Here is a 23,971-nt window from a genome sequence, read left to right as displayed (position 1 = left end):
TAGTAGCGCAGTATATATACGCACTATGAACAAATAGTCCCATTAGTGGTGCGGTAGCCAGATTCCTACGCGGAACTAGGACTTGTTCGTACATGTTGAGCGGTACGTTTGAACTGGGTCTGGGAGGTATGGCAGCCTGGCACCAAGGTCTCGACCAATAGTAGAATGGAGACTATTATGGGATGTTCAGTAGGCTAGAATGGATATTCAATGCATATTGTACAAGGAATATACAAGGGATATCAGGGAATATTAGAGAATATACAAATACAATTAAATATATATATATAAATAAATATATATATTCGGTTTAATCTGGCCCTTCACAACAAGTACCCTTCCTTGACCACCTGTATAGACCCTTCAAATGCTATGCTGTGAATGGGGTGGAAGGGTTAAATAATTATGCAGTCACAGTATTTACCCAGGGGTTAGGTTAGCAAATGGAAGAAACAGACACACACACAGTGCTCCCAATTATATCTACTTTATATTGAAGCCTGGGCAGTTTATCAGTTACAGGTTGTACTTCAGATTTATTCAGATAGCACGTATTCATAAATGGCACCGGGTGCTCTCACTGATAATGTAGGGGAACACTATTCCCACCATAGGCACCGCATGCTCAATACATTAATAATACCCCGCTTGTACTAGGGGAGACCCAGGCATAAAGTAGAGAAATCATTGGGAATTCAAACAACAATAATAATACAAAAATACAAAAGAAACCAAGTAAATGTGGGCCCACGTTACCAAAGTAAAACCTACACTAAAGCCGGCTTATATTGTTTGGGGTACCCCTTAGACACTGGTTGTTAGCGTTCACTTGAATGGACATTGATGTGGACACACGAGGTACTGTTCGTACTTAGCCAAGATGGCGGACCCACTCTTATCACCTCTCGTCCAGGTGACAAGATGGCGTCGGGCGATCCCGCGAGCACAGCCAGCGGGCTGGGGTGAACAGCATGGGCAGTGGTGAACTGGAGGAGCGTGCTGTGATGGCGACCTCTGCTAGTGGGAAGAGGCGTCCTCTGCGGCGTCGGGGAGACGTTCACTGCTGGCTGTTGGTTGCTGCTGTCGCGTGAGCTAATACTGTTGGCTACCCTAAACACAGCTAAACTTCGGGTCTGGATGCACCCTCCTGCTATATCGGTTGTACTACTAATGCAACGTGGCTGACTGTACCACCGGTCTTCAGCGCCGCGCGCCCGGTAGTCTACTGGAGTCAGATGGAGCCGTTAGCAGCATGCTAATACACCGCACACTACTATAACCCGTTAACTATGGACGTTAGTCCTTCGTTCTGTATCGCTTACTCACACACTATCGCTGGTACTTCTAGGATAACACGTCAACTAGCAAGTACTTCTTATCACCCGTCGCTCTCCAACTGGGCTCTTCAACATAACTTCTGCAACGGGGCTCTTCCGGAGCACACGCCCGCTGCGACTGTTCATGGTCGAGTTCACTGCCGAAGAGAGCTTCCTGGTGCTCTGGCTCCCAGGTAATCCTCTCTTCCTCGTTGCTTCCCTCTCTCCTCCGCTCCACGTGCCACCACTGCCACACCGCCCCCTGCTGGCAACCGCAACTGATCCCACTCTAGGACCACTTCAGCACGGGAGAAAGATGCTTCAACGTTAGTGTTAGTGATCCATAATGAAGCCGGAGAAGGGTAGCACCTCACCTCGTTATTAGACCGGGCGAGATATCAAAAGGAACACTGTTTATCACACTTTATACACACACAGGGAAAGTAACAGTTAGTTAGCACTTCTGAATACTTAGTAGAATATTCAGGATGCTACATATGCAATCACATTTGTTTAACTACGGGGTAGTAGTTGACCTAGTTGTTAGCTTAAGCTAGTTAGCTGTGGTTATTTACAAACATGTAGATGAGACTAATCATATACAGATCGAGAACATGGCTAACAGTTGGGAATTCTAAGGTACATCTTATTTAAGCATGTAAAATGGCAACTAATCAATTCAATCAATTAGATTACCAATATTATATCAACATGAAAATTTGGAAGGGAACATAATAGTATTTTATTTTAGTATTTACTATTATAATATTAGTAGCCGATTAATTTGCAGCCCGTCCTAGGTTCTGGTTGGCTCTCTAGGTTAGCACTTTAGCTTCTGATGCTGTGGTGGGCACTAGTCCTAACATTGCTAACTAAACTTTTAGTCAGAGAAAAAACTTCACGAGTCACGACTATTTACGTCCACGTGCTGTAAGGAATCAGGAATACGGAAAGCACACTGTCATAGAATGGCTGAAATCACTGCAAGAGCTAGTATAGGCTAGCTAGCCCTCATGAACCTGCAGACACCAACAGTAGAATATGCACTAGGCTACTGCACGCACTTGTCATGTTACTGTTGGTTCCTTCCACTTGAACTTCATCATCATTAGCAGCAGCAGCTACTCTAACGCCAGCCCTTCCTCTACTAAACATGTCTGTAATTTTAGAACATTGTTCTGCGTCTTTTACTAGCAATTTTAGTTTTTTAATTCTAGCTTTTTCAGCTCCACCCTTCATTTTTTTGCGTTCTCCATTTCTGCGCTTCTAGGCCTACTCGCGGTTGGGAGGAAACGTGAATCTCATTCACTGATGTCTTATGTCTCATTCAAGACTGGCTAACAAAAGCATTCTAAAGCAGTCTTTTACTTAACACCAAGAAAACAGTGTGTATGATGTTCACAAAGTCACCAGTAGAGGTCACTCACTCTAATGTGTTTCTGGGAGAGGCGGAGCTGGACATTGTACATTAATTCAAGTATCTTGGGGTCACATTGGACTCTACATTGACCTTCAAAAAGTCATGTGAAGAAAGTGACAAACACTGTCAAGTTTAACATCGAAAACTTCAGGCAGATCAGGCACTGCCTGCCAGTTAATGCTGCAAGGATGTTTCTGCATTCAATGATTTTATCACACATTGAGTACTGTTTTATCAACTGGTCTCTTTCATATGTCACTACTCTTACACCAATATAATTACTCTACAAAAAAGCCATAAAAGTATTTGATAGGAAACCAATTTCATTTCATCACTGTAATGTTTTAGAAAAACATGACATGCTAAGTTTCGAGAATTTCCAAGTTTTCAAATATACTTGCTTCATGTACAAGGTTCTGCATGGACTTGCCTCTCCCCCATTGAATGAGTTCATCCAACAGAAAGCAGACACTGGCATTACCACCAGGGCCATCAGTAGAGGGGACTATAAGGTGCCTTTTCGGTATACTACCTTTGCAAAAACTGTGTTCTCTGTTAAAGGTGGTAACTACTGGAATAGCCTACCAGTTGTGATTAGAGAGTGCCCTACATACTCCATGTTCAAGACCCATCTTAAACTGCATCTTAAGGCAAACCAGAACTGTGATCATTTTTAATCTGATTTAGTTTATGCAACTTGTTTATTGTTTTATTGCCGGCCCCACACTGGCCCACACACCGGCCCACATAATGGCCCACACACCGGCCCACATACGGCCCACACACTGGCCCACACACAACACCGGCCCACACACTACACCGGCCCACATTAGTGGCCGACACACTGGCCCACACACTGGCCCACACACTGGCCCACACACTGGCCCACACACCGGCCCACACACCGGCCCACATACTGGCCCACACACCGGCCCACACACCGGCCCACATACTGCCCCACACACTGGCCCACACACTGGCCCACACACTGGCCCACATTAGTGGCCCACACACCGACTCACACACTGGCCCACACACTGGCCCACATACTGGCCCACACACCGGCCCACACACCGGCCCACATACTGGCCCACACACCGGCCCACACACTGGCCCACATTAGTGGCTCACACACCGACTCACACACTGGCCCACACACCGGCCCACACACTGGCCCACATTAGTGGCCCACACACCGACTCACACACTGGCCCACACACTGGCCCACACACCGGCCCACATAATGGCCCACACACCGGCCCACATACGGCCCACACACTGGCCCACACACTACACCGGCCCACACACTACACCGGCCCACACACACCGGCCCACATTAGTGGCCCACACACTGGCCCACACACTGGCTCACACACTGGCCCACACACTGGCCCACACACTGGCCCACACACCGACTCACACACTGGCCCACACACTGGCCCACATACTGGCCCACACACCGGCCCACACACCGGCCCACATACTGGCCCACACACCGGCCCACACACTGGCCCACATTAATGGCTCACACACCGACTCACACACTGGCCCACACACCAGCCCACACACTGGCCCACATTAGTGGCCCACACACCGACTCACACACTGGCCCACACACTGGCCCACACACTGGCCCACACACCGGCCCACATTAGTGGCCCACACACTGGCCCAATTTTTAAATTTTTTTTTTTGGACCAGCCCACTTTGTTTCCGGCCCATCGGGATTCGTCCCGAACGTCCCGATGGCCAGTCCGCCACTGTTTCCAGCACTCAACCGCTGGGCCACAGAAACGTAAATCTAAGTGAACGGCAACCAATGAGTTAAGGCTAGATCACATACAATCTAATAACCCACAGGGATCGGGGATGCAGCCTTTGCGAACTATGCACCAAAGTTATGGAACACACTACTTATGGACATTAGGGAAGCTAGATCTCTTAAGCCACAGCTTCTAATGAAGAATAGAATGAGAACTGTGTAGAGTCAAACCGGGGAGAAAACATGTAATGGCGTGTTTGAGTCTAAGCGGTCCTCACATTGTGCTCCGTGAGGACGGTTAAAAAATAAGCGAAAAATTTACCTCAGTAACACTTTATAATAACACTCAGTTATAAGACCTTTATAAGGTATTTGTAGATAATGAACTAATCATGAACAAACCATTTATATACACACTAAAAACGGATGGGTAAAATTTTACCCAATTTGGGTTATTTTTTACCCAATTCATTGGTCAAAAAGGGCCCGACCAATGCGTGGGTTAATTTGACCCATCATTATGGGTTATTTAATTTGACCAATAACTTGGGTCAAATAAACTACCCATTTGAAGGGTCAAAATAACCCAACCTCCAAGTTGATTTGACCCCATATTGGGTTATACCAATGACCCATTTTAAGGGTCAAAATAACCCAAAGTCCAAGTTGATTTGACCTCATCTTGGGTTATATCAATGACCCAATTTAAGGGTCAAAATAACCCAACCTACAAGTTGATTTGACCCTGTCTTGGGTTATATTAACGACCCATTTTAAGGGTCAAAATAACCCAAAGTCCAAGTTGATTTGACCCGTCTTGGGTTATATCAACAACCCATTTTAAGGGTCAAAATAGTTGATTTGACTGAATCTTGGGTTACATCAAAAGGGTCAAATAGACCCTATTCACAGCAGCCATCTTGACACAGCAGGGTAAACCCACAGCCGTGAGCCAGATTGACAACGATTGACCAACAGATGGACACAGCAACATGATTAATTACACATGTGTCAGTCTGGTTCACAGGATGTAGGTTTACCCTGCTGTGTCAAGATGGCTGCTGTGAAAAGGGCCTATTAACACAACTGCTAGTTAGTACACTAAATTAGGTTGGCACAGATGCTTGATTGAAAGGTATAACAGTCTAAATGTGCTGAAATCAATGAAAAGAACAGATTCACACCCAGGCGTAGAATACATTTCACTTCAAACATTTATTACACTTGTTGTTGCATACATGTCACGGCGTGTGGACATCAAAAAATGCTTGTGCTTATAGCTAGTTGTGGGTTAATGCGTTAATAAAGCTTTTGTGAGGGCTGGTCCATTACCGCACGCTTCCAGGTACCAATTACCTCCACACACCTGAAGGGAGTTTCAAATCAGCTCGAAGGGAGCCCTTATATACTCGGGGTTTCTGAACGTTCAGTGTCGGGTCGTTTTGCTTACCTCCGCCTCCAGCTTGTTCCTCCCGTGTTGTTCTCCATTTGTTTCTCCAGTACGCCTTGGAGTTCGCCGCTGTCGCCCCTCTCTGCTCCTGTGGACCCGCGCCCCGTATCTCACTTTGCCCCTTGGTGAGTTTGGATGTATATTTTTGATGCTCTGTTTTTCCTCGATTTTCCTGGACTCAAGACCTTTCTGTTTTTTGTGTGTTTCGTTAACACTGAAGAGGTGTCGCCTTTTGTGATTTCTGGACTCAGCTTTATTACTGGACTGCCACGTAATTCCTGCGTTCGGTTATTGACATTCCTCTTTTTCTCTGTTCCTCTCCGAGTGGATAGACAGTAAGCTGCAGAGCCGCAGAGCCAGAGGCCGCAGCGCCACAGAGCCAACTCTGCTCTGGGCCGAGCTGCAGAGCCGCAGAGTCTACTCTGCTCAAGGACATTCCCCCTGAATGCTTTATGTTGTTTTTTTTCGCTCTTTCTGTTTGTAAATAAATACGCCCTTAGTTTTTGGCTAACTCTGAACTACCTGTCTGTGTCGTGCTGTTGGGGTTGTTTACAAACCATAACAGCTTTAACTTTGACAGCCTTAGTTATTACACATACATGTATGTTGAACATCTGAGGTATTGATGAAGTAACAAAGGAAAGAAGCCAAAAGCATTTACTCCTCACGTTCTTTGACAATTTTACAGCCCAGAATACAAAAAAGATCCAGGCGGTAACAAAGGGTTGAAGAAATATTGTCTGAACTGTCAGATGCAAACTGGCTGTGTGACATAACCGAGCATCTCGCTCAATTGAATAAGAAGCTGTAGGGACGCAAACAAGTCCCACCCAAAACTTGACCAATATAGTTGTGAACTGAGACAACCCTTATTTTGTGATTTTTGAGTACAGTTACAGTTGTGTGATCATGCAGACACATAATAGCAATTTCATTACGAAAATGGGGGACCCTGATGTAAACAAGACGAAAGTCTTTCTCTGGTCTGCATCCCCTTAACAATTGTGTGTATTGAGCTGTACTGTACTGTACCCATTATGCAATCTGTTAATTAAAGTTAATTAAACTATCTTCCATTAGTTGGATGTATGGCCTCTGCAAGGTTGTGTGCAGCCATTTGTTTTTGTAACATCTGGTACATCTGTCCCACGTGTTCTTTGCAGCTCACAGTTGTTAGTTCTGACCCTCTTGACTGTGAAAAAAAGGTTTTGAACAAACTTAATGTCATAGCTTGCATTTGATGATATTCTTCTTTGTTATTTACTTGAATGGTTTGATCATTGATTGATGGAGTAATATGGGGTTCTGATAAACTAAAATTATTTGTTAAAATAACATAAGCTTACATATATTTTTACATCTATGCAAATGCATATGCAATATGTGTAACTTGAATAAGTAATAAATACAGAAACAACATGTTTAACAATATGTAAATGAGTAGCTACATTTATTTGACATTACATTAACATTTATACGGTCTTTGGCCCTTTGAGGGCAACCATAATGCTGACCACAAGCTCGAGCTACCACGACTCCATTTTGCTATTTCCGGCATATCAACAGAGAACGCGTGACGCCGTCGTGTCACGAGAGACAAAGAAGTGGACCGACGAATCAGAGGCCACGCTCCAGGACGTGCTTGCAGACACGGATTGGGATATGTTCAAAGGAAGCGCCAGTGACGTCAGTGAGCTCGCAGACACAGTGGTGAGTGTCTGCCTGCTTCAAGATGTCTACCATCATCCCTGTGCCGAAGAAACCCTCCCCAACATGTTCAAATGACTACAGACCGGTGGCACTCACCTCTGTGGTCATGAAATGTTTCGAGAGGCTGGTCAACGACCACATTTGTGCCTCCCTCCCCAGTGATATGGACCCTATGCAATTTGCATACAGGACAAACAGGTCCACCGACGACGCGGTCTCCCAGGTACTGCACAGCACCCTCTCGCACCTTGACCGTCAGAAGGGGGGCTATGTGAGACTGTTGTTCATTGACTACAGCTCAGCGTTCAACACCATAGTCCCCACCAGACTGGTGGACAAGCTGATCGAGCTAGGTCTGAGCTCCGCCCTGAGCGCCTGGGTACTGGACTTTCTGAGCGAAAGACCCCAGGCGGTCAGGGTGGGGGGTCAGACCTCCAACACCATCACCCTGAGCATTGGGTCCCCCCAGGGCTGTGTTCTGAGCCCCCTGCTGTACTCACTCTACACGACTGTGTGGCCAAGTTCAGCTCCAACTCCATAGTGAAGTTTGCAGATGACACGGTGGTGGTGGGGCTGATCTCGGACAACGACGAGAAGGCCTACCGGGAGGAGGTTGAGGTACTGGAACGCTGGTGCCAGGACAACAGCCTGCTCCTGAACATTGGTAAAACCAAGGAGCTGATCGTGGATTATAGGAGAGGACAGCAGGAGACGCACACACCACTGATGATTAACGGGGCTACCGTGGACAGGGTGAGCAGCTTCAAGTACCTGGGGGTCCACATCTCAGAGGACCTGACATGGTCAACACACATAGACACAGTAGTAAAGAAGGCGAAACAGCGTCTCTACCACCTGAGACAGTTAAGGAAGTTCAGAGTATCGGGAAAGATACTCCAGTCCTTCTACTCAGGAGCTGTAGAGAGCATCCTGACCGGAAACATCACTGCCTGGTATGGAAACAGCACGGCACAGGACAAGAAGGCCCTACAGAGAGTGGTGCGCTCAGCCGAGCGTACCACGGGTATTGCACTACCCCCCCTGCAGGTTCTATACAACAAGAGGTGCAAATCCAGAGCCTGCAGGATAATGAAAGACCCTCACCACCCCAATAACAGCCTGTTTCAGCTGCTGAGGTCAGGCAGACGCCTGCGAACCCCAGCTACTAGGACAGAGCGGCTTAGGCTCAGCTTCTTCCCCCAGGCCATCAGAGCCATGAACAATGAACATTGAGTGCTCAGAACATTGAACTGTCCACACACAAGCACACATGAACACACACACGACACGCACACTGTGCACGCTCACACACGAGCAGCCACTTAACACTTTAACATGAGCGGGCACACACTCATGTCGCACACACGCACACTTATGGCCAAAGGAAAGGACACTTTAAATTAGAATAACAGGAACAGTGTATTGCACTACCAAAGCTAACTAGCATGTCCCATATGCTCTGTAAATAACTATGTACAGATACCGAGATGTCACTCCATGTTACCTGTTACCTGTTACTGCACAATGTTGTTTTCTTCTTTTGATTCTATTATATGTACCACTGTATTGCACATCGTTGCGGGCAAGACCACCCGCATTTCATTGTATACCTGTATGCCGTGACAATTAAAACTCTTGACTTGACTTGACTTGACTTGATGTGGCCCTCTGTGAAAATGAGTTTGACACCCCTGGTCTAAGTTCTTATAGCTAGTGCCCATGAAACACATCATGTCAGAGTCTAAGTGAGAAATGCATTCAGGGTAACTGGAGGATTTAACTAGAGTTTTTTTTTCAAACCATTAGATAATTACTTGCGATAAACTGATTTCCTGTTTTCAAACAACTTTTATCAATCTTCTTCTCCAAAAACAAATTGAGTAACAATTGAGAAGAATTGCATTATATACATTTTCCCCCTAGGTAACTTTTGCCTTTAAACCCCAATGAGGTCGTAATCGATACTTGAGAACTTGGGTAAAACGTCACTACTGTTCCCACAGTATCGGTATGTTTTGCTTTACTGCCCTGTTAGAACACTCCCCCAGATATTGATTGATCAAAACACATATAGAAATACGGCTAGCGCCTACCCATCTCCCTCCTCCTCCATCTCTTCCCCCACCTTCCCTCCTCCTACTTCACCTCCTCACTACACCACCTCCTCTCCTTATACTCCTCCTCCTCTCCTCCACCTTCCCTCCTGCTACTTTACCTCTTCCACCTCCTCCTCATTTGTAAGTTTTGCGTTACGTACGGCTGTCCTTAAGAATGCTACATGTTTGGACTCTGGTCCCTCAATATTATATACAACGTGCTGGAGAAACTCCCATGCCTGAGCACACTGTCTGGGGTACTTGATGTCAAATACATAAAATGCTTTAAAACACGTATCAACTGCCCCCTAGCAGTGTGCTTTCAGAGTGTGCCTGACCTGCATAGATCACGAATGCCTGAGCACAACATGTTTGTGGTTCTCTCAGCACCAAAACCGAGGGAGAGGGTCTTGCCTGCTGGAGGTACTCCACCATATTTGTCCCAACCTAAGACAAGCACATACGCAAAGAAAGAATGATGAATCTTGGGTTGAAAGTAGGGATGTCCCGATCGCCTTTTTTTGCTTCCGATCCGATCCCGATCATATGATTTTAAATATCTATCGATCCGATCGTTTCCGATCCGATCTTTCACATTAGTAATCAACTTTGACGCATTTTTATCAGAAACTGGCAGAGTGAGACAAGCCCATCTGTTGCCTATATCCGGGGCGCGAGCGCGGAGGCGTTTGTCATTACATTCACCCTGAGAAATGTGCTTCTGCTTCATATGAGAAATATTAAAAGTTTCAATATATGTTTGCACATTAGTATACATTCAGTGTTCGACTTACGTAATGGTCCATTCTGGTCTGAAACGCCGACGATAAAGTCACGTAACGTTATCCTCCTGTTGAAAAGTTAGTTTGAAAACTTCGCCTCCAGCCTGCTGCTTCATGAGTTTTTCCTCCACGCGGAATCTCCTCCTTGCAAACATTGCAACTGGCTTGACTTTCTATTTTTAAATGCTTAGTTCCAAACCTCTGACATTAAGTCTAGCTGCTCAAGTCAGTGGATATTAACCGTGTTTCGGGAGCGACGTGTTGTTGTTGTGATGTGGTCGCGACTCGCGTGTAGCGTGTAGCGTCTAAATTAAAGGGAATGTTTGTTGCAACGGTGAAAATTAAAGGGGAATGTGTTTGTTGTGGATAATTATTCTGCTCTGTGTGACAATAAATACATTAATGATGATATATTATGTAATTTAAAACCAAAACTAAGGCCTCCGTATGAGTTTAAGACGTGGACATGGTCATGTTTGTTGAATACAATTTTTTTTTTTTTGACTGCCGATTTTTATTATTATTTTTTCCCGATCCCCGATACTCTGAAAAGCACGTGATCGACGCCGATTCCGATCACGTGATCGGATCGGGACATCCCTAGTTGAAAGCAAATCATAAGCGAGATAACAGGTTGATACCAACTATACAAGGGAGCCAAATTAAATCAAGTTTTTTTTTCTCATGCCAATGGAACGTGCAATGACATTTTGGAGTGCTCAAAACAGTGGTTTTAACTCGTCTTTGTAAATGAGGGAAACCTCAATGCCTTTCGAGTTTAAATAGAGGTTATGGGGGCCTGGGGGAGTTTGGTTGTCAGACCTTGGCTTGGTGGTGGTGCAACCAAACTCTGTGGGTGCAACCTACGTTTGCTGCTTTGCCTGCCCCGCTAAGCCAATGCGAAGGACGAGGGGGGCTGTGCTTCCTGTTCTTCCCCCTTGCAAATGGTTATAGCATTCCCTGAGGGGGAGGAGCTGCGCATTATATGGCTTTTTTGCTTACCTTGCTTCCTCTAGAACTCCAACCCTCTTTTGCGGACTCCAAAAGCGGTACTGCTTGTTCTGGTGAGGGGAGGTACTGGTTCTGGTGAGGGGAGGTACTGCTGGAGGTACTGGTTGTTCTGGTGAGGGGAGGTACTGCTGGTTCTGGTGAGGGGAGGTACTGCTGGTTCTGGTGAGGGGAGGTACTGGTTCTGGTGAGGGGAGGTGCTGGTTCTGGTGAGGGGAGGTACTGGTTCTGGTGAGGGGAGTTACTGCTGGTTCTGGTGAGGGGAGGTACTGGTGGTGCCTCCTCGTCGATATCTTGATCTGAAAGACAAAGACAGAAAACAAAAATACTTTTACAGTAATTTCAGTGCCATCCAGTGGCAGCAAACTCCAACACAGGACCAGGCTGGCAGGACCAGAGACCAGGACAAGAACAGGATGAGAACCAAGATGAAGAACAGAATAATGTGTGTGTGCATGCATGTGTGTTGAAACCCTACTGAACAATACTGCTTAGTCATGGAAACATTTTCATGGTCAAGAAAGTAAACATTCTCACCTTTAAAAACGTCTGTGAGCTCTGGCAGCTGCCACTCAATTAGTTTTTCTGTGACAAAGCTGTCCATCAAGACTGGCCTGAAACAAAACAGAAAGCAATGTGGAAATGAACACATCTGCAATTAATTAATGCCTCATGCCCCAAGTACTCAGCCACGTGTGAACGATAGGCCAAGTACTAGCTGACATAGCAGCCTAGAATATTTAGCACTGAATTCAGGTGTAAAAAGCCTCCCCACATGTCTGGCTTCCGCAGTCTACTGCTTAATTTAGTATAGGATGTTGTAAATTGATGCCGGAATCGCAGGACATTAGAGAGATGATGGAAAATGTCGACCTCAAAATGGCGCTAAATCACAGTATGTAGCTAGTGTAACCGAGGTACCGCAGTTAGTAAGCGGTACTGCAAGTTAAACTCACTCCCCAGAGGCATCCAGACCCAGAAGCAAGAGGTGGATTGACCTCTTGGTACAGTGGTCTGTGCTGTCGGCCGCGATGCGGGAGACCGGGGTTCGAATCCCACCCAAGGCATGGTCGAAGTGGCAGGTTCAGAGTTGGACTGTTACAGTGGTGCCTTGGGTAGAGTAGAGATCCTCAGAGGCAGGATAGATGTGGTTAGTTAGCGGTGGATTCACCTCTTGGTACAGTGGTCTGTGCTGTCGGCCCCGGTACAGAGAGACCGGGGTTCAATTCCCACTCAGGGCGATCCCTTAACAGGGGTCGAACGAAGTACACAACGCAGTTAAGATCACACCGGCTACATGTGGTGCTGCTAGACCCGGATGCCCTGGGTGGAGTGAGTTTAGGGGGGTGAGTGTAACCGAGGTACCGCAGTTAGTAAGCGGTACTGCAAGTTAAACTCACTCCCCAGAGGCATCCAGACCCGGAAGCAAGAGGTGGATTCACCTCTTGGTACAGTGGTCTGTGCTGTCGGCCGCGATGCGGGAGACCGGGGTTCGAATCCCACCCAAGGCATGGTCGAAGTGGCAGGTTCAGAGTTGGACTGTTACAGTGGTGCCTTGGGTAGAGTAGAGATCCTCGGAGGCAGGATAGACGTGGTTAGTTAGCGGTGGATTCACCTCTTGGTACAGTGGTCTGTGCTGTCGGCCCCGGTACAGAGAGACCAGGGTTCAATTCCCACAGGGGTCGAACGAAATACACAATGCAGTTAAGATCACACCGGCTACACTAGCTAGTGTCGTATCAGTGAATCTGAAAACTCTGTTCTCTGTACTTGCGTTGGTGTTAACCCAACTGTACCCTTCTTGGCAGAAATGGAGGTCCAGACATGCGCTCCTGAATTGTGGCAGTTTATTAACAGAAGCAGACGATGGCTGCTTTGTAAAAACTCTTGATGTTGCTCAAAAACACTGGATGGTTACAATAATTCAAGGTTTGCATTGGATCTCCAAACTACTGTTACAAGAATGTTCATTGGTTGGTGAGCACCGTCGTCCGTGATCTCCTTCTGTGTATAGCGCCGCAGATATGTAGAGTGGTTGAGGCTTTGTTCAAAATCTTCTTCTGCATCTCAATCATCTCCTTCATTCATCTGCCCCTCACAGTCCTGGGGCCGCAGTTATAAAGGCCCAGATTGCAGGGTGATGACATCACAGAAAGTGACATCACAACCGGTTTTCCTCCAATCTCCAAACAGCTATTTTGATTTTGAAATGTAGGCGTGACTTACCCTTAACGGCTTGTTATGCCCCCTTAACGAGTTAGCAGAGTTATAATGCTAAGCAGGAAAATGTTGCATCAAGTTCAAGGCCATATCCGTCCGTGTGAAAAATAATCTGTCTTTATATTTACAAATGAATGACTAATTCTGTCAGAAACAGCGTAACTAATAACGTTAGTAAGCACTGCTTATTGCTTATTATATCCGCGGGGTACAGTAAACGTTTCTCCCGGTACATTCTGAAGACCACACCGCCGTCTGCTGAAGAACCAGCCCTCTTTCGCACATAGTGAACAACAGCTTTATTACACACATGGTTAATAAAGATATCAATCATATAACGTTACACAGCTATGGATAGTCTCCAGTTAATCCGGTATCATTACAACCCAAAACACGGTAAAATTAGCGGGGTCATCCCTATGTTCCCCGGGTCCTATGTTCCCTGGGTCCTATGTTCCCCGATTGATTGATTGATTGATTTAAAATGTTATTAATTTTTATTATTTATTAATTATTAATGTCTGCGTTGTTTCGAACTGGTTAAGCTTGGCGACTCTTTCGAAGTTGGTTAAGGTTAGAGTTTGGAATCAGGGCTGGTGGTCTGACTATCTATCGTTACCGGGGAACATAGGACCCGGGGAACATAGACATGCTCCCAAATTAGCAATAACAGTAACGTTAGTACTAGTACTGGATAACTAGGCCTAGCTACTAGCCAGAACCTTTGTTGTAGCTAGCATGTAGCTAGTGCCTAACTAACGTTAGTATAGCTTGCTAGCTAACATAGCCATGGACTCATAGACTTGGTCACTTTCGGTAGCATGCTTGAACAGTAACAATTTATACAAGGTTAGAGATTAACCGATTATGAGTAGCTAAGTTGCAACTTGCAGTGGCTAGCTAGCTAGCTAGCTAGCTAGCTAGGTAACAAGTCCCAGCTAGCCACTAGCTGATGAATATTTGTAGGTAGCTACAGACTAGCTGTGAAGAGCTAGCTAATTTAGTTCCACAACATTCACAGTGCATGGTTAACACTTTAATCGCCGGGAACGCCGTAACTCCTCATTCCCCGCCATGCTCATTCTGCCAAAGATGCCGTAACACGTCTTTGATATCAATATTTCAAAAATCTGTGATCGATATCATATTTCTCCCCCGGGGACCTGAGATATACTGCTGAGCTCCACTCAACTCTCTAACGGTTCAAGAGCGCCATCTGGTGGCTGATCGGGGGATCGCCCAGGGGAGAAACAGGATGTAGAAGCTGGTGCTCATTTCAATTCGGTCCGATCACTCGCTATAGGTCCCGGGACTCGAGCTTGACACAATACATAGCGATCCGTTGCCAATAACTCGATAAACAACATGATTTGGACGTATATACTATTATACAACCTGGAAATGGATCGGGTATTTCTCCATCCCATAATCGAAAAAATTCTGTTCCACGCTCATCTCCCAACGGCGCGAGGAAGCTACGTTGAGTTTCAGCGTTATTTTCTAATGTCCTCTATACTAACTGCTCTAATAATCATATCACCCACACTAGATGAATGATATAACGTTGCCCACGGAATTATAAACGACCCTCCGCCCATCCGGTCAACATCAGATCATACGTAGTAACTTCTAGAACTACGTGCAGTTGACATTTTTTATCTGGCACAGATCGCTATCAAACTGTATTTGATCATCAATATAATGCATTTAGGGCTATAAATCAAGTTCTGGAGAAAGCTGCAGAAAACGATAAAAACATACTTATACTCCCTCAAACTGAACAGTGACATCTCCTTAGCAAATGACCTCAATACCTTCTATGCGAGGTTTGATGCTGGTAATAACAACACCAGCTCACAAGCCACGGCAATGGGGGGGGGGGGGGTCGGCTGCTGATGGAGGCGCAGTGTTCAGGGTAACAGAGCATGAGGTGAGGCGGACCTTTAAAAAAGTGAATATCAGGAAGGCAGCAGGTCCGGACGGCATCCCCGGCCGCGTCCTAAAAGTCTGTGCCGACCAACTGGCCCCAGTATTCACTGACATATTTAACCTGTCCTTAGAACAGGCTGTCATCCCCACCTGCCTGAAGAAGTCCACTATTATCCCTGTACCCAAAAAATCCAAGCCTGCTTGCCTCAACGACTACCGCCCTGTAGCTCTCACCTCCATAGCCATGAAGTGCTTTGAGAAGCTAGTAAAGGGCTACATCTGCTCCTCCCTCCCCATCAACATGGACCCCCTGCAATTTGCATACCGCCCCAACAGGTCCACGGAGGACGCCATAGCCCATGTGCTGCACACAGCAGCATCACACCTGGACAAGAGGCAGGGGAACTATGTGAGAATGCTATTCATCGACTACAGCTCGGCATTCAATACCATAGTCCCCTCCATACTCATAGCCAAGCTCAGGGACCTGGGCTTGAACTATGACCTCTGCCAGTGGGTCTTGGACTTCCTGACTGGCAGACCCCAGGTGGTGAGAGCAGGCAACTGCACCTCCTCATCCATCACCCTCAACATAGGGGCCCCCCAGGGCTGTGTTCTGAGTCCCCTCCTCTACTCCCTGTACACACACGACTGTGTGGCTCAGCGGAGTAGCAATACAATCATCAAATTTGCTGACGACACAGTGGTGGTGGGCCTGATCTCTGCCAACGACGAGAGGGCCTACCTGGAAGAGGTCAAGGTCCTGGCGGGATGGTGCCAGGAAAACAGCCTCTCCCTGAACGTCAGCAAAACAAAGGAGATGATTGTGGACTTCAGGAGGTCGGGGGTCAAGGACTACAGCCCCCTCAGCATCGACGGGGCACCGGTTGAGAGAGTCAACAGCTTTAAGTACCTCGGAGCCTACATATCCGAGGACTTGACATGGACCACACACATTGACAGTGTTGTGAAGAAGGCACGACAACGCCTCTACTTCCTCAGGCGCCTAAGGAAGTTCCAAGTCAGTCAGAAGATCCTTAAGAACTTCTACTCATGTACAATAGAGAGCATCTTGACCGGCAACATCACCTCCTGGTTTGGGAATAGCACTGCACAAGACCGAAGCAGACTACAAAGAGTGACACGTTCAGCCGAACGCACAATTGGAGGGGGGCTCCCCACCCTCCAGAAATTTAACAACAAGCGTTGCAAGGGCAAGGCTAAGAGAATCATTAAATACTCCAGTCACCCGAACAACTGCCTCTTTGAACTGCTGCGGTCAGGCAAGCGATACCGGAGTCTCAAGGCGAGCACAGAAAGACTCAGAAGAAGCTTCTATCCCCAGGCCATCAGGCTGCTAAACGAACAATGAACACTACACAACAACAACCACCAAACGCACATAGCACACACATCCACACGCACACACTCACTTTAAACAAACACACTGTAGCACCCACTCCACACACTTTATAGCACACACCCACTTTAAACAAACACACTGTAGCACCCACTCCCCACACTTTATATTTATTGATGAAGGATTGCACTACAACTCGTACACCTTACTGTAAATTGTACCTAAATTGTACCTCATCCCATTTCTGCTTTGCACTATATAGTACTGTACATTAGTACACTGCATAGTATTGTATATTATATGGTAACTCAGAACATTGTACATATGTCTATACCGAACACTGTGACCTCATTTTCTTCTTCTAAATTACATGCTATACTATGTTATTTGATACTATCTTGTCTAGCACAGTCTCTGGAGCGTAACAGTAAGAAGCATTTTGTATGAAAGTATTCTGTACTTCTGTATGACAACTATTAAAGAAACTTGAAACTTGAAACTATACTTTAGACCGTATTTTAGTATGAATATGTGAATGAAAAAGTATAACGTTGCTACACCCTGAACAATAGATATAGGACATTGAATGGGCCATAATAATGTCAATTTAGCAATACAATTTAAAAAGTTATAGCCCTGCAAAGAAGGGGAACTTCTCCATAGACAAATAGAGCTGGCGAGGGATGGTAAATTATGAATTTAACCATGGCGATCAAAGTGTTAACACGACACTATAGGCACAATGGATGGGTTGAGATATAAATACTGTGCTAACGAAACGAGATCTTACCTTGAGTCAGTTAGCTATCTATTCCGTGAAGAGGGTTTGTTGACCGTGACCATCTGACTGACTGGAGTAGACAAAAGGCGCGTACGATAGTTCCCAGTGGGGGAGGGGTGTAGCTTTGCAGATCCCGGCGGAAACAGGTATTTTTGCTGTGGCGATGGAACGACATTACTATGGAGAGTTCAAAACAAGTGCTTGTTTGCCTAGCCATTTAGGCTGAGGTTACACCTAGGGTGTTTTCGTTTAGTTTTCAGGATGAGTTTCGCTTTTCCAGGTGGCAACGTAGTGGCAACCGAGTTAGACATTCGTTTTGCAACCTGAGCACCTTTGTTTTGCCTCCTGAGCACAGTGATGTAGTACAATGCCAAAGCAGTAGGTGGCAGTAGGTGGCGAACATGAAGGACATTTTCAACCAATCAGAACTTGAATGTGCCAATACACTTCCTGCAAAAAAAATACACAAGCCGCCATCTTTAAATGCCTCCTTGAGCTATTTAGCCACTGTAGCACTTATTTTTCAGCAAAGAACGTGCAATAAACAAAACGGATACATTCACTGTGTGTTCTGCCTCTCATTTGTTGATGAAACAAAACTAACATCAACACAATTGAACACCAAAAGCGGAGTTTAGTCCCATCAGCGCCTATTTTGTTAGCTTACATGCTAACGTGAATGGAATATGCCAGTATAACAGTATAGCATTGTGGCTAGCAGCTAACGTTAGCTCACGTTAGTTAGCCAGCCAGCACCAAACTGATATCGGGAGCTATCAGTAGCTAGATAACATTAGAGACAACGCCTCATGTATTAAACAAAAGTGAATAGATGACTGGGCCATTTTGTTTAATGCTTGTTATGTTGAAAGAGGGGCTATGAGCTAACAGGGTCTGGTAGCTAGGTAGCTACGGTAGGTAGCTAACGTTAGCTCACGTTAGCCAGCTGCTCATGCAATCGTTAATGCTAGCAGAATGAATGGATGTAAACTTTATTTAACATATTGCAGAATGGGTACAATACAATACGGCTCAATACAAACAATTGTTAAGGGAATGCAGACTGTTGTAGCTTGGACTGGGGTCCTTATAACAATAACTTGACAACACATGGTAGCTGCAGCTATTTGGGACAGCTCTGTTGTCACCGGACGTTGGTGAGGGCATGCAGATGTCGGAATCTACTGCGCATGGGTGTTGAGCAAAAACGGCTCCGCGCAGATTACACGACACGTTCTCGGCGAGTTTTGGCGAGTATCCAAAACGAAAACACCTTTTCAGCGTTCCCGCTAGGGCAACGCGTTTTCCTGCCAAAACGGCATTTCTATGTAACAGGCACAGCAAACGTATTCATTCAGCAACAAAACGAAAACAAAAACGCCCAGTGTAACCTAGGCCTTAGTCTAATGTGTAATGGGAGAGATCGATAATGCTAGCATTCATCTGCACTGTAAACCCGCATGTTCAAAATAATCAATTAGTTTGAGTAGGGTATACTCAATATTCTATGAAAGTTCTTCTAACTTGAATGTCTTGAGTTTGTGTGACGTGTTCTTATGTTTTGAGTAAATAAAACTCATAGTTTTTGATTGACTTGGAACTATTCACTTATTAAGTAAGTATAATGTAAAAGCATAACTTAAGTACAACTTAAGATAATTAAGTAGATACAGACTGTAAACCGCATTATGTTTTGAGTAAATAAAACTCATAGTTTTTGATTGACTTGGAATTATTCACTTATTAAGTAAGTATAATGTAAAAGCATAACTTAAGTACAACTTAAGATAATTAAGTAGATACAGACTGTAAACCGCATTATGTTTTGAGTAAATAAAACTCATAGTTTTTGATTGACTTGGAACTATTCACTTATTAAGTAAGTATAATGTAAAAGCATAACTTAAGTACAACTTAAGATAATTAAGTAGATACAGACTGAAAACCGCATTATGTTTTGAGTAAATAAAACTCATAGTTTTTGATTGACTTGGAATTATTCACTTATTAAGTAAGTATAATGTAAAAGCATAACTTAAGTACAACTTAAGATAATTAAGTAGATACAGACTGTAAACCGCATTATGTTTTGAGTAAATAAAACTCATAGTTTTTGATTGACTTGGAACTATTCACTTATTAAGTAAGTATAATGTAAAAGCATAAGTTAAGTACAACTTAAGATAATTAAGTAGATACAGACTGTAAACCGCATTATGTTTTGAGTAAATAAAACTCATAGTTTTTGATTGACTTGGAACTATTCACTTATTAAGTAAGTATAATGTAAAAGCATAACTTAAGTACAACTTAAGATAATTAAGTAGATACAGACTGAAAACCGCATTATGTTTTGAGTAAATAAAACTCATAGTTTTTGATTGACTTGGAACTATTCACTTATTAAGTAAGTATAATGTAAAAGCACAACTTAAGTACAACCTAAGATAATTAAGTAGATACAGACTGTAAACCGCATTATGTTTTGAGTAAATAAAACTCATAGTTTTTGATTGACTTGGAACTATTCACTTATTAAGTAAGTATAATGTAAAAGCATAACTTAAGTACAACTTAAGATAATTAAGTAGATACAGAGTGTAAACCGCATTATGTTTTGAGTAAATAAAACTAATCTTTTTTGATTGACTTGGAACGATTCACTTATTAAGTAAGTATAATGTAAAAGCATAACTTAAGTACAACTTAAGATAATTAAGTAGATACAGACTGTAAACCGCATTATGTTTTGAGTAAATAAAACTCATAGTTTTTGATTGACTTGGAACGATTCACTTATTAAGTAAGTATAATGTAAAAGCATAAATTAAGTACAACTTAAGATAATTAAGTAGAAACAGACTGTAAACCGCATTATGTTTTGAGTAAATAAAACTCATCATTTTTGATTGACTTGGAACTATTCACTTATTAAGTAAGTATAATGTAAAAGCATAACTTAAGTACAACTTTATTAACAGATTGCAGAATGGGTATAGATGTGTGATAGGTGTGATATGTGTGAGAGGTGTGATAGGTGGGATAGGTGTGATAGGTGTGATAGGTGTGATAGGTGTGAGAGGTGTGATAGGTGTGAGAGGTGTGATAGGTGTGATAGGTGTGAGAGGTGTGAAAGGTGTGAGAGGTGTGAGAGGTGTGATAGGTGTGAGAGGTGTGATAGGTGTGAGAGGTGTGAGAGGTGTGAGAGGTGTGATAGGTGTGAGAGGTGTGATAGGTGTGATAGGTGTGATAGGTGTGAGAGGTGTGATAGGTGTGAGAGGTGTGATAGGTGTGAGAGGTGTGATAGGTGTGAGAGGTGTGAGAGGTGTGATAGGTGTGAGAGGTGTGATAGGTGTGAGAGGTGTGAGAGGTGTGATAGGTGTGAGAGATGTGATAGGTGTGAGAGGTGTGAGAGGTGTGATAGGTGTGAGAGGTGTGATAGGTGTGATAGGTGTGATAGGTGTGAGAGGTGTGATAGGTGTGAGAGGTGTGAGAGGTGTGATAGGTGTGAGAGGTGTGAGAGGTGTGATAGGTGTGAGAGGTGTGATAGGTGTGAGAGGTGTGATATGTGTGATAGGTGGGATCGGTGTGAGTGGTGTGAGAGGTGTGATAGGTGTGAGAGGTGTGATAGGTGTGAGAGGTGTGATAGGTGTGAGAGGTGTGAGAGGTGTGATAGGTGTGAGAGGTGTAATAGGTGTGAGAGGTGTGAGAGGTGTGAGAGGTGTGATAGGTGTGATAGGTGTGATAGGTGTGATAGGTGTGAGAGGTGTGATAGGTGTGAGAGGTGTGATATGTGTGATAGGTGGGATCGGTGTGAGTGGTGTGAGAGGTGTGATAGGTGTGAGAGGTGTGATAGGTGTGAGAGGTGTGATAGGTGTGAGAGGTGTGATAGGTGTGATAGGTGTGAGAGGTGTGATAGGTGTGATAGGTGTGATAGGTGTGATAGGTGTGAGAGGTGTGATAGGTGTGATAGGTGGGATCGGTGTGAGAGGTGTGATAGGTGTGAGAGGTGTGAGAGGTGTGATAGGTGTGAGAGGTGTGATAGGTGTGAGAGATGTGATAGGTGTGAGAGGTGTGATAGGTGTGATAGGTGTGAGAGGTGTGATTGGTGTGAGAGGTGTGATAGGTGTGAGAGGTGTCATAGGTGTGATAGGTGTGAGAGTTGTGATAGGTGTGAGAGGTGTGATAGGTGTGATAGGTGTGAGAGGTGTGAAAGGTGTGAGAGGTGTGAGAGGTGTGATAGGTGTGAGAGGTGTGAGAGGTGTGATTGGTGTGAGAGGTGTGATAGGTGTGAGAGGTGTCATAGGTGTGATAGGTGTGAGAGGTGTGATAGGTGTGAGAGGTGTGATAGGTGTGATAGCTGTGAGAGGTGTGAAAGGTGTGAGAGGTGTGAGAGGTGTGATAGGTGTGAGAGGTGTGATAGGTGTGAGAGGTGTGAGAGGTGTGAGAGGTGTGATAGGTGTGAGAGGTGTGATAGGTGTGATAGGTTGGTATCTATGACCTGTGCCTGTATGCTAGCATGACACTGTTGGTATCTATGACCTGTGCCTGTATAGCATGACACTGTTGGTATCTATGACCTGTGCCTGTATAGCATGACACTGTTGGTATCTATGACCTGTGCCTGTATAGCATGATACTGTTGGTATCTATGACCTGTGCCTGTATAGCATGACACTGTTGGTATCTATGACATGTGCCTGTATAACATGACACTGTTGGTATCTATGACCTGTGCCTGTATAGCATGACACTGTTGGTATCTATGACCTGTGCCTGTATAGCATGACACTGTTGGTATCTATGACCTGTGCCTGTATAGCATGACACTGTTGGTATCTATGACATGTGCCTGTATAGCATGACACTGTTGGTATCTATGACCTGTGCCTGTATAGCATGACACTGTTGGTATCTATGACCTGTGCCTGTATAGCATGACACTGTTGGTATCTATGACCTGTGCCTGTATGCTAGCATGACACTGTTGGTATCTATGACCTATGCTAGCATGACACTGTTGGTATCTATGACCTGTGCCTGTATGCTAGCATGACACTGTTGGTATCTATGACCTGTGCCTGTATGCTAGCATGACACTGTTGGTATCTATGACCTGTGCCTGTATAGCATGACACTGTTGGTATCTATGACCTGTGCCTGTATGCTAGCATGACACTGTTGGTATCTATGACCTGTGCCTGTATAGCATGACACTGTTGGTATCTATGACCTGTGCCTGTATGCTAGCATGACACTGTTGGTATCTATGACCTGTGCCTGTATAGCATGACACTGTTGGTATCTATGACCTGTGCCTGTATGCTAGCATGACACTGTTGGTATCTATGACCTGTGCCTGTATGCTAGCATGACACTCTTGGATCTATGACCTGTGCCTGTATGCTAGCATGACACTGTTGGTATCTATGACCTGTGCCTGTATAGCATGACACTGTTGGTATCTATGACCTGTGCCTGTATGCTAGCATGACACTGTTGGTATCTATGACCTGTGCCTGTATAGCATGACACTGTTGGTATCTATGACCTGTGCCTGTATGCTAGCATGACACAGTTGACCTATGACCTGTGCCTGTATGCTAGCATAGTCTCAGTCTCTAGTTTCATACCACTTCTTGCTAGCTTTAAATGAGAGAGAGAGAGAGAGAGAGAGAGAGAGAGAGAGAGAGAGAGAGAGAGAGAGAGAGAGAGAGAGAGAGAGAGAGAGAGAGAGAGAGAGAGAGAGAGAGAGAGAGAGAGAGAGAGAGAGAGAGAGATGTTAATAAAGTTATCAATCAATCAATCTGGGCCTGTGACGTCACTGTACCCATTCTGCAATCTGTTAATAAAGTTTTCAATCAATCAATCCGGGCCTGTCACAGTCACTGTACCCATGAATTCAATAAAGGAATATCTTATCTTATCTTATAAAAAATATATTTTCCACTAATTTCTATGTTTCAACATTACTGTCTGATGCAGTAACATTAGTGTGATGATGTCTGCATCAAAACATGCAACCTGCATGTTTCCCAGATAGCAAAAGACATTCATTAAATGTTGGATTTTGGTCAGATTTGTTATTTTTGGTTGAGGTTGAGAAAAGCTATGTTGACCTGTGCCTGTATGCTAGC

General features: G+C 44.7%; 1 protein-coding gene across 1 annotated transcript in view; it reads left to right on the top strand.

The window, feature by feature from the left end:
- Window positions 1-23,971, top strand: part of LOC311226022 (scavenger receptor cysteine-rich domain-containing protein DMBT1-like) — a gene marked incomplete at both ends in the record, with an annotated part of 80,061 nt that overhangs the window by 10,040 nt on the left and 46,050 nt on the right. The gene's annotated exons all lie outside the window — the stretch shown is intronic.

This window comes from Notolepis coatsorum (genome assembly GCF_963971535.1).
Source record: "Notolepis coatsorum genome assembly, chromosome: 3".
NCBI classification, from domain to species: Eukaryota; Metazoa; Chordata; class Actinopteri; order Aulopiformes; family Paralepididae; genus Notolepis; species Notolepis coatsorum.
This window is presented reverse-complemented; position numbering and strand designations above follow the sequence as displayed.